General features: G+C 36.9%; 1 long non-coding RNA gene across 1 annotated transcript in view; it reads right to left on the bottom strand.

Annotated features, from left to right (window-relative positions):
• Window positions 1–1,216: 1,216 nt before the first annotated feature.
• Window positions 1,217–11,760, bottom strand: part of LOC146785674 (uncharacterized) — a 35,675-nt gene continuing 25,131 nt past the window's right edge. The window contains exons 49-69 of the long non-coding RNA XR_014970748.1: window positions 11,323–11,441; window positions 10,815–10,933; window positions 10,307–10,425; window positions 9,799–9,917; window positions 9,291–9,409; window positions 8,783–8,901; window positions 8,275–8,393; window positions 7,767–7,885; window positions 7,259–7,377; window positions 6,751–6,869; window positions 6,243–6,361; window positions 5,735–5,853; window positions 5,227–5,345; window positions 4,719–4,837; window positions 4,211–4,329; window positions 3,702–3,855; window positions 3,194–3,312; window positions 2,686–2,804; window positions 2,178–2,296; window positions 1,670–1,788; window positions 1,217–1,280 (exon numbers count right to left, since the gene is read on the bottom strand). This is a non-coding gene — a long non-coding RNA (uncharacterized LOC146785674). The remainder of the gene's footprint in view (window positions 1,281–1,669; window positions 1,789–2,177; window positions 2,297–2,685; window positions 2,805–3,193; window positions 3,313–3,701; window positions 3,856–4,210; window positions 4,330–4,718; window positions 4,838–5,226; window positions 5,346–5,734; window positions 5,854–6,242; window positions 6,362–6,750; window positions 6,870–7,258; window positions 7,378–7,766; window positions 7,886–8,274; window positions 8,394–8,782; window positions 8,902–9,290; window positions 9,410–9,798; window positions 9,918–10,306; window positions 10,426–10,814; window positions 10,934–11,322; window positions 11,442–11,760) is intronic.

Below are 11,760 nucleotides of genomic sequence, written 5' to 3'. Positions count from 1 at the left end.
CATGACCAACACAATGTGATCCATATTACTCTCATCTTGACAGAAATTATGTTCAGGCACAGTCTCCCACTATAAGGTAGTGAGGACATGCTGATGCTGTGAGCGTCTTTTTAATGCATAAAGGAATTATTGTGAGTTTTACTTGCCTTGCATATTGGTAAAATGATGGCGTATGCCGGAAGACTTCCTTTTTTGTTCTTCAGTCTCGGCAATTCAGAGAAACTCGGTTGTGAAACACTGCCACCTCTGGTCATTCAGTATAATCTGCAGATGGAAAAGTCCACTGTTAGCACATTTTCTATAAGCAATACAAAAAAAATCTTGATTTTTAGAAAGCGTAAACAGATCAATACTATGGAGTCTTTTATTGTGAAAATCAACAGCTCATTAGAAATTCAAATCTCAATTTTAGTTTTTAACCTCACATACTTCTCTGCAACATTGCTAGTTCCAGGATATAAAGCAGGCTTTAGTAGCGTTGGAGGCAGCCAGGCTTTTATGAACTATCATGACCAACACAATGTGATCCATATTACTCTCATCTTGACAGAAATTATGTTCAGGCACAGTCTCCCACTATAAGGTAGTGAGGACATGCTGATGCTGTGAGCGTCTTTTTAATGCATAAAGGAATTATTGTGAGTTTTACTTGCCTTATAAATTGGTAAAATGATCCCGTATGCCGGAAGACTTCCTTTTTTTTTTCTTCAGTCTCGGCAATTCAGAGAAACTAGGTTGTGAAACACTGCCACCTCTGGTCATTCAGTATAATCTGCAGATGGAAAAGTCCACTGTTAGCACATTTTCTATAAGCAATACAAAAAAAATCTTGATTTTTAGAAAGCGTAAACAGATCAATACTATGGAGTCTTTTATTGTGAAAATCAACAGCTCATTAGAAAATCAAATCTCAATTTTAGTTTTTAACCTCACATACTTCTCTGCAACATTGCTAGCTCCAGGATATAAAGCAGGCTTTAGTAGCATTGGAGGCAGCCAGGCTTTTATGAGCTATCATGACCAACACAATGTGATCCATATTACTTTCATCTTGACAGAAATTATGTTCAGGCTCAGTCTCCCACTGTAAGGTAGTGAGGACATGCTGATGCTGTGAGCGTCTTTTTAATGCATAAAGGAATTATTGTGAGTTTTACTTGCCTTATAAATTGGTAAAATGATCCCGTATGCCGGAAGACTTCCTTTTTTTTTTCTTCAGTCTCGGCAATTCAGAGAAACTAGGTTGTGAAACACTGCCACCTCTGGTCATTCAGTATAATCTGCAGATGGAAAAGTCCACTGTTAGCACATTTTCTATAAGCAATACAAAAAAAATCTTGATGATTAGAAAGCGTAAACAGATCAATACTATGGAGTCTTTTATTGTGAAAATCAACAGCTCATTAGAAATTCAAATCTCAATTTTAGTTTTTAACCTCACATACTTCTCTGCAACATTGCTAGTTCCAGGATATAAAGCAGGCTTTAGTAGCGTTGGAGGCAGCCAGGCTTTTATGAACTATCATGACCAACACAATGTGATCCATATTACTCTCATCTTGACAGAAATTATGTTCAGGCACAGTCTCCCACTATAAGGTAGTGAGGACATGCTGATGCTGTGAGCGTCTTTTTAATGCATAAAGGAATTATTGTGAGTTTTACTTGCCTTATAAATTGGTAAAATGATCCCGTATGCCGGAAGACTTCCTTTTTTTTTTCTTCAGTCTCGGCAATTCAGAGAAACTAGGTTGTGAAACACTGCCACCTCTGGTCATTCAGTATAATCTGCAGATGGAAAAGTCCACTGTTAGCACATTTTCTATAAGCAATACAAAAAAAATCTTGATTTTTAGAAAGCGTAAACAGATCAATACTATGGAGTCTTTTATTGTGAAAATCAACAGCTCATTAGAAAATCAAATCTCAATTTTAGTTTTTAACCTCACATACTTCTCTGCAACATTGCTAGCTCCAGGATATAAAGCAGGCTTTAGTAGCATTGGAGGCAGCCAGGCTTTTATGAGCTATCATGACCAACACAATGTGATCCATATTACTTTCATCTTGACAGAAATTATGTTCAGGCACAGTCTCCCACTGTAAGGTAGTGAGGACATGCTGATGCTGTGAGCGTCTTTTTAATGCATAAAGGAATTATTGTGAGTTTTACTTGCCTTATAAATTGGTAAAATGATCCCGTATGCCGGAAGACTTCCTTTTTTTTTTCTTCAGTCTCGGCAATTCAGAGAAACTAGGTTGTGAAACACTGCCACCTCTGGTCATTCAGTATAATCTGCAGATGGAAAAGTCCACTGTTAGCACATTTTCTATAAGCAATACAAAAAAAATCTTGATGATTAGAAAGCGTAAACAGATCAATACTATGGAGTCTTTTATTGTGAAAATCAACAGCTCATTAGAAATTCAAATCTCAATTTTAGTTTTTAACCTCACATACTTCTCTGCAACATTGCTAGTTCCAGGATATAAAGCAGGCTTTAGTAGCGTTGGAGGCAGCCAGGCTTTTATGAACTATCATGACCAACACAATGTGATCCATATTACTCTCATCTTGACAGAAATTATGTTCAGGCACAGTCTCCCACTATAAGGTAGTGAGGACATGCTGATGCTGTGAGCGTCTTTTTAATGCATAAAGGAATTATTGTGAGTTTTACTTGCCTTATAAATTGGTAAAATGATCCCGTATGCCGGAAGACTTCCTTTTTTTTTTCTTCAGTCTCGGCAATTCAGAGAAACTAGGTTGTGAAACACTGCCACCTCTGGTCATTCAGTATAATCTGCAGATGGAAAAGTCCACTGTTAGCACATTTTCTATAAGCAATACAAAAAAAATCTTGATTTTTAGAAAGCGTAAACAGATCAATACTATGGAGTCTTTTATTGTGAAAATCAACAGCTCATTAGAAAATCAAATCTCAATTTTAGTTTTTAACCTCACATACTTCTCTGCAACATTGCTAGCTCCAGGATATAAAGCAGGCTTTAGTAGCATTGGAGGCAGCCAGGCTTTTATGAGCTATCATGACCAACACAATGTGATCCATATTACTTTCATCTTGACAGAAATTATGTTCAGGCACAGTCTCCCACTGTAAGGTAGTGAGGACATGCTGATGCTGTGAGCGTCTTTTTAATGCATAAAGGAATTATTGTGAGTTTTACTTGCCTTATAAATTGGTAAAATGATCCCGTATGCCGGAAGACTTCCTTTTTTTTTTCTTCAGTCTCGGCAATTCAGAGAAACTAGGTTGTGAAACACTGCCACCTCTGGTCATTCAGTATAATCTGCAGATGGAAAAGTCCACTGTTAGCACATTTTCTATAAGCAATACAAAAAAAATCTTGATGATTAGAAAGCGTAAACAGATCAATACTATGGAGTCTTTTATTGTGAAAATCAACAGCTCATTAGAAAATCAAATCTCAATTTTAGTTTTTAACCTCACATACTTCTCTGCAACATTGCTAGCTCCAGGATATAAAGCAGGCTTTAGTAGCATTGGAGGCAGCCAGGCTTTTATGAGCTATCATGACCAACACAATGTGATCCATATTACTTTCATCTTGACAGAAATTATGTTCAGGCACAGTCTCCCACTGTAAGGTAGTGAGGACATGCTGATGCTGTGAGCGTCTTTTTAATGCATAAAGGAATTATTGTGAGTTTTACTTGCCTTGCATATTGGTAAAATGATGCCGTATGCCGGAAGACTTCCTTTTTTTTTTTCTTCAGTCTCGTCAATTCAGAGAAACTCGGTTGTGAAACACTGCCACCTCTGGTCATTCAGTATAATTTGCAGATGGAAAAGTCCACTGTTAGCACATTTTCTATAAGCAATACAAAAAAAATCTTGATTTTTAGAAAGCGTAAACAGATCAATACTATGGAGTCTTTTATTGTGAAAATCAACAGCTCATTAGAAATTCAAATCTCAATTTTAGTTTTTAACCTCACATACTTCTCTGCAACATTGCTAGTTCCAGGATATAAAGCAGGCTTTAGTAGCGTTGGAGGCAGCCAGGCTTTTATGAACTATCATGACCAACACAATGTGATCCATATTACTCTCATCTTGACAGAAATTATGTTCAGGCACAGTCTCCCACTATAAGGTAGTGAGGACATGCTGATGCTGTGAGCGTCTTTTTAATGCATAAAGGAATTATTGTGAGTTTTACTTGCCTTATAAATTGGTAAAATGATCCCGTATGCCGGAAGACTTCCTTTTTTTTTTCTTCAGTCTCGGCAATTCAGAGAAACTAGGTTGTGAAACACTGCCACCTCTGGTCATTCAGTATAATCTGCAGATGGAAAAGTCCACTGTTAGCACATTTTCTATAAGCAATACAAAAAAAATCTTGATTTTTAGAAAGCGTAAACAGATCAATACTATGGAGTCTTTTATTGTGAAAATCAACAGCTCATTAGAAAATCAAATCTCAATTTTAGTTTTTAACCTCACATACTTCTCTGCAACATTGCTAGCTCCAGGATATAAAGCAGGCTTTAGTAGCATTGGAGGCAGCCAGGCTTTTATGAGCTATCATGACCAACACAATGTGATCCATATTACTTTCATCTTGACAGAAATTATGTTCAGGCTCAGTCTCCCACTGTAAGGTAGTGAGGACATGCTGATGCTGTGAGCGTCTTTTTAATGCATAAAGGAATTATTGTGAGTTTTACTTGCCTTATAAATTGGTAAAATGATCCCGTATGCCGGAAGACTTCCTTTTTTTTTTCTTCAGTCTCGGCAATTCAGAGAAACTAGGTTGTGAAACACTGCCACCTCTGGTCATTCAGTATAATCTGCAGATGGAAAAGTCCACTGTTAGCACATTTTCTATAAGCAATACAAAAAAAATCTTGATGATTAGAAAGCGTAAACAGATCAATACTATGGAGTCTTTTATTGTGAAAATCAACAGCTCATTAGAAATTCAAATCTCAATTTTAGTTTTTAACCTCACATACTTCTCTGCAACATTGCTAGTTCCAGGATATAAAGCAGGCTTTAGTAGCGTTGGAGGCAGCCAGGCTTTTATGAACTATCATGACCAACACAATGTGATCCATATTACTCTCATCTTGACAGAAATTATGTTCAGGCACAGTCTCCCACTATAAGGTAGTGAGGACATGCTGATGCTGTGAGCGTCTTTTTAATGCATAAAGGAATTATTGTGAGTTTTACTTGCCTTATAAATTGGTAAAATGATCCCGTATGCCGGAAGACTTCCTTTTTTTTTTCTTCAGTCTCGGCAATTCAGAGAAACTAGGTTGTGAAACACTGCCACCTCTGGTCATTCAGTATAATCTGCAGATGGAAAAGTCCACTGTTAGCACATTTTCTATAAGCAATACAAAAAAAATCTTGATTTTTAGAAAGCGTAAACAGATCAATACTATGGAGTCTTTTATTGTGAAAATCAACAGCTCATTAGAAAATCAAATCTCAATTTTAGTTTTTAACCTCACATACTTCTCTGCAACATTGCTAGCTCCAGGATATAAAGCAGGCTTTAGTAGCATTGGAGGCAGCCAGGCTTTTATGAGCTATCATGACCAACACAATGTGATCCATATTACTTTCATCTTGACAGAAATTATGTTCAGGCACAGTCTCCCACTGTAAGGTAGTGAGGACATGCTGATGCTGTGAGCGTCTTTTTAATGCATAAAGGAATTATTGTGAGTTTTACTTGCCTTATAAATTGGTAAAATGATCCCGTATGCCGGAAGACTTCCTTTTTTTTTTCTTCAGTCTCGGCAATTCAGAGAAACTAGGTTGTGAAACACTGCCACCTCTGGTCATTCAGTATAATCTGCAGATGGAAAAGTCCACTGTTAGCACATTTTCTATAAGCAATACAAAAAAAATCTTGATGATTAGAAAGCGTAAACAGATCAATACTATGGAGTCTTTTATTGTGAAAATCAACAGCTCATTAGAAATTCAAATCTCAATTTTAGTTTTTAACCTCACATACTTCTCTGCAACATTGCTAGTTCCAGGATATAAAGCAGGCTTTAGTAGCGTTGGAGGCAGCCAGGCTTTTATGAACTATCATGACCAACACAATGTGATCCATATTACTCTCATCTTGACAGAAATTATGTTCAGGCACAGTCTCCCACTATAAGGTAGTGAGGACATGCTGATGCTGTGAGCGTCTTTTTAATGCATAAAGGAATTATTGTGAGTTTTACTTGCCTTATAAATTGGTAAAATGATCCCGTATGCCGGAAGACTTCCTTTTTTTTTTCTTCAGTCTCGGCAATTCAGAGAAACTAGGTTGTGAAACACTGCCACCTCTGGTCATTCAGTATAATCTGCAGATGGAAAAGTCCACTGTTAGCACATTTTCTATAAGCAATACAAAAAAAATCTTGATTTTTAGAAAGCGTAAACAGATCAATACTATGGAGTCTTTTATTGTGAAAATCAACAGCTCATTAGAAAATCAAATCTCAATTTTAGTTTTTAACCTCACATACTTCTCTGCAACATTGCTAGCTCCAGGATATAAAGCAGGCTTTAGTAGCATTGGAGGCAGCCAGGCTTTTATGAGCTATCATGACCAACACAATGTGATCCATATTACTTTCATCTTGACAGAAATTATGTTCAGGCACAGTCTCCCACTGTAAGGTAGTGAGGACATGCTGATGCTGTGAGCGTCTTTTTAATGCATAAAGGAATTATTGTGAGTTTTACTTGCCTTATAAATTGGTAAAATGATCCCGTATGCCGGAAGACTTCCTTTTTTTTTTCTTCAGTCTCGGCAATTCAGAGAAACTAGGTTGTGAAACACTGCCACCTCTGGTCATTCAGTATAATCTGCAGATGGAAAAGTCCACTGTTAGCACATTTTCTATAAGCAATACAAAAAAAATCTTGATGATTAGAAAGCGTAAACAGATCAATACTATGGAGTCTTTTATTGTGAAAATCAACAGCTCATTAGAAAATCAAATCTCAATTTTAGTTTTTAACCTCACATACTTCTCTGCAACATTGCTAGCTCCAGGATATAAAGCAGGCTTTAGTAGCATTGGAGGCAGCCAGGCTTTTATGAGCTATCATGACCAACACAATGTGATCCATATTACTTTCATCTTGACAGAAATTATGTTCAGGCACAGTCTCCCACTGTAAGGTAGTGAGGACATGCTGATGCTGTGAGCGTCTTTTTAATGCATAAAGGAATTATTGTGAGTTTTACTTGCCTTATAAATTGGTAAAATGATCCCGTATGCCGGAAGACTTCCTTTTTTTTTTCTTCAGTCTCGGCAATTCAGAGAAACTAGGTTGTGAAACACTGCCACCTCTGGTCATTCAGTATAATCTGCAGATGGAAAAGTCCACTGTTAGCACATTTTCTATAAGCAATACAAAAAAAATCTTGATGATTAGAAAGCGTAAACAGATCAATACTATGGAGTCTTTTATTGTGAAAATCAACAGCTCATTAGAAATTCAAATCTCAATTTTAGTTTTTAACCTCACATACTTCTCTGCAACATTGCTAGTTCCAGGATATAAAGCAGGCTTTAGTAGCGTTGGAGGCAGCCAGGCTTTTATGAACTATCATGACCAACACAATGTGATCCATATTACTCTCATCTTGACAGAAATTATGTTCAGGCACAGTCTCCCACTATAAGGTAGTGAGGACATGCTGATGCTGTGAGCGTCTTTTTAATGCATAAAGGAATTATTGTGAGTTTTACTTGCCTTATAAATTGGTAAAATGATCCCGTATGCCGGAAGACTTCCTTTTTTTTTTCTTCAGTCTCGGCAATTCAGAGAAACTAGGTTGTGAAACACTGCCACCTCTGGTCATTCAGTATAATCTGCAGATGGAAAAGTCCACTGTTAGCACATTTTCTATAAGCAATACAAAAAAAATCTTGATTTTTAGAAAGCGTAAACAGATCAATACTATGGAGTCTTTTATTGTGAAAATCAACAGCTCATTAGAAAATCAAATCTCAATTTTAGTTTTTAACCTCACATACTTCTCTGCAACATTGCTAGCTCCAGGATATAAAGCAGGCTTTAGTAGCATTGGAGGCAGCCAGGCTTTTATGAGCTATCATGACCAACACAATGTGATCCATATTACTTTCATCTTGACAGAAATTATGTTCAGGCACAGTCTCCCACTGTAAGGTAGTGAGGACATGCTGATGCTGTGAGCGTCTTTTTAATGCATAAAGGAATTATTGTGAGTTTTACTTGCCTTATAAATTGGTAAAATGATCCCGTATGCCGGAAGACTTCCTTTTTTTTTTCTTCAGTCTCGGCAATTCAGAGAAACTAGGTTGTGAAACACTGCCACCTCTGGTCATTCAGTATAATCTGCAGATGGAAAAGTCCACTGTTAGCACATTTTCTATAAGCAATACAAAAAAAATCTTGATGATTAGAAAGCGTAAACAGATCAATACTATGGAGTCTTTTATTGTGAAAATCAACAGCTCATTAGAAATTCAAATCTCAATTTTAGTTTTTAACCTCACATACTTCTCTGCAACATTGCTAGTTCCAGGATATAAAGCAGGCTTTAGTAGCGTTGGAGGCAGCCAGGCTTTTATGAACTATCATGACCAACACAATGTGATCCATATTACTCTCATCTTGACAGAAATTATGTTCAGGCACAGTCTCCCACTATAAGGTAGTGAGGACATGCTGATGCTGTGAGCGTCTTTTTAATGCATAAAGGAATTATTGTGAGTTTTACTTGCCTTATAAATTGGTAAAATGATCCCGTATGCCGGAAGACTTCCTTTTTTTTTTCTTCAGTCTCGGCAATTCAGAGAAACTAGGTTGTGAAACACTGCCACCTCTGGTCATTCAGTATAATCTGCAGATGGAAAAGTCCACTGTTAGCACATTTTCTATAAGCAATACAAAAAAAATCTTGATTTTTAGAAAGCGTAAACAGATCAATACTATGGAGTCTTTTATTGTGAAAATCAACAGCTCATTAGAAAATCAAATCTCAATTTTAGTTTTTAACCTCACATACTTCTCTGCAACATTGCTAGCTCCAGGATATAAAGCAGGCTTTAGTAGCGTTGGAGGCAGCCAGGCTTTTATGAACTATCATGACCAACACAATGTGATCCATATTACTTTCATCTTGACAGAAATTATGTTCAGGCACAGTCTCCCACTGTAAGGTAGTGAGGACATGCTGATGCTGTGAGCGTCTTTTTAATGCATAAAGGAATTATTGTGAGTTTTACTTGCCTTATAAATTGGTAAAATGATCCCGTATGCCGGAAGACTTCCTTTTTTTTTTCTTCAGTCTCGGCAATTCAGAGAAACTAGGTTGTGAAACACTGCCACCTCTGGTCATTCAGTATAATCTGCAGATGGAAAAGTCCACTGTTAGCACATTTTCTATAAGCAATACAAAAAAAATCTTGATGATTAGAAAGCGTAAACAGATCAATACTATGGAGTCTTTTATTGTGAAAATCAACAGCTCATTAGAAATTCAAATCTCAATTTTAGTTTTTAACCTCACATACTTCTCTGCAACATTGCTAGTTCCAGGATATAAAGCAGGCTTTAGTAGCGTTGGAGGCAGCCAGGCTTTTATGAACTATCATGACCAACACAATGTGATCCATATTACTCTCATCTTGACAGAAATTATGTTCAGGCACAGTCTCCCACTATAAGGTAGTGAGGACATGCTGATGCTGTGAGCGTCTTTTTAATGCATAAAGGAATTATTGTGAGTTTTACTTGCCTTATAAATTGGTAAAATGATCCCGTATGCCGGAAGACTTCCTTTTTTTTTTCTTCAGTCTCGGCAATTCAGAGAAACTAGGTTGTGAAACACTGCCACCTCTGGTCATTCAGTATAATCTGCAGATGGAAAAGTCCACTGTTAGCACATTTTCTATAAGCAATACAAAAAAAATCTTGATTTTTAGAAAGCGTAAACAGATCAATACTATGGAGTCTTTTATTGTGAAAATCAACAGCTCATTAGAAAATCAAATCTCAATTTTAGTTTTTAACCTCACATACTTCTCTGCAACATTGCTAGCTCCAGGATATAAAGCAGGCTTTAGTAGCATTGGAGGCAGCCAGGCTTTTATGAGCTATCATGACCAACACAATGTGATCCATATTACTTTCATCTTGACAGAAATTATGTTCAGGCACAGTCTCCCACTGTAAGGTAGTGAGGACATGCTGATGCTGTGAGCGTCTTTTTAATGCATAAAGGAATTATTGTGAGTTTTACTTGCCTTATAAATTGGTAAAATGATCCCGTATGCCGGAAGACTTCCTTTTTTTTTTCTTCAGTCTCGGCAATTCAGAGAAACTAGGTTGTGAAACACTGCCACCTCTGGTCATTCAGTATAATCTGCAGATGGAAAAGTCCACTGTTAGCACATTTTCTATAAGCAATACAAAAAAAATCTTGATGATTAGAAAGCGTAAACAGATCAATACTATGGAGTCTTTTATTGTGAAAATCAACAGCTCATTAGAAAATCAAATCTCAATTTTAGTTTTTAACCTCACATACTTCTCTGCAACATTGCTAGCTCCAGGATATAAAGCAGGCTTTAGTAGCATTGGAGGCAGCCAGGCTTTTATGAGCTATCATGACCAACACAATGTGATCCATATTACTTTCATCTTGACAGAAATTATGTTCAGGCACAGTCTCCCACTGTAAGGTAGTGAGGACATGCTGATGCTGTGAGCGTCTTTTTAATGCATAAAGGAATTATTGTGAGTTTTACTTGCCTTATAAATTGGTAAAATGATCCCGTATGCCGGAAGACTTCCTTTTTTTTTTCTTCAGTCTCGGCAATTCAGAGAAACTAGGTTGTGAAACACTGCCACCTCTGGTCATTCAGTATAATCTGCAGATGGAAAAGTCCACTGTTAGCACATTTTCTATAAGCAATACAAAAAAAATCTTGATGATTAGAAAGCGTAAACAGATCAATACTATGGAGTCTTTTATTGTGAAAATCAACAGCTCATTAGAAATTCAAATCTCAATTTTAGTTTTTAACCTCACATACTTCTCTGCAACATTGCTAGTTCCAGGATATAAAGCAGGCTTTAGTAGCGTTGGAGGCAGCCAGGCTTTTATGAACTATCATGACCAACACAATGTGATCCATATTACTCTCATCTTGACAGAAATTATGTTCAGGCACAGTCTCCCACTATAAGGTAGTGAGGACATGCTGATGCTGTGAGCGTCTTTTTAATGCATAAAGGAATTATTGTGAGTTTTACTTGCCTTATAAATTGGTAAAATGATCCCGTATGCCGGAAGACTTCCTTTTTTTTTTCTTCAGTCTCGGCAATTCAGAGAAACTAGGTTGTGAAACACTGCCACCTCTGGTCATTCAGTATAATCTGCAGATGGAAAAGTCCACTGTTAGCACATTTTCTATAAGCAATACAAAAAAAATCTTGATTTTTAGAAAGCGTAAACAGATCAATACTATGGAGTCTTTTATTGTGAAAATCAACAGCTCATTAGAAAATCAAATCTCAATTTTAGTTTTTAACCTCACATACTTCTCTGCAACATTGCTAGCTCCAGGATATAAAGCAGGCTTTAGTAGCGTTGGAGGCAGCCAGGCTTTTATGAACTATCATGACCAACACAATGTGATCCATATTACTTTCATCTTGACAGAAATTATGTTCAGGCACAGTCTCCCACTGTAAG

This window comes from Triturus cristatus, chromosome 11 (assembly GCF_964204655.1).
Source record: "Triturus cristatus chromosome 11, aTriCri1.1, whole genome shotgun sequence".
Taxonomy (NCBI): domain Eukaryota; kingdom Metazoa; phylum Chordata; class Amphibia; order Caudata; family Salamandridae; genus Triturus; species Triturus cristatus.
Note: the sequence above shows the minus strand (reverse complement) of the source record. Positions and strands in the feature narration are given on the sequence as shown.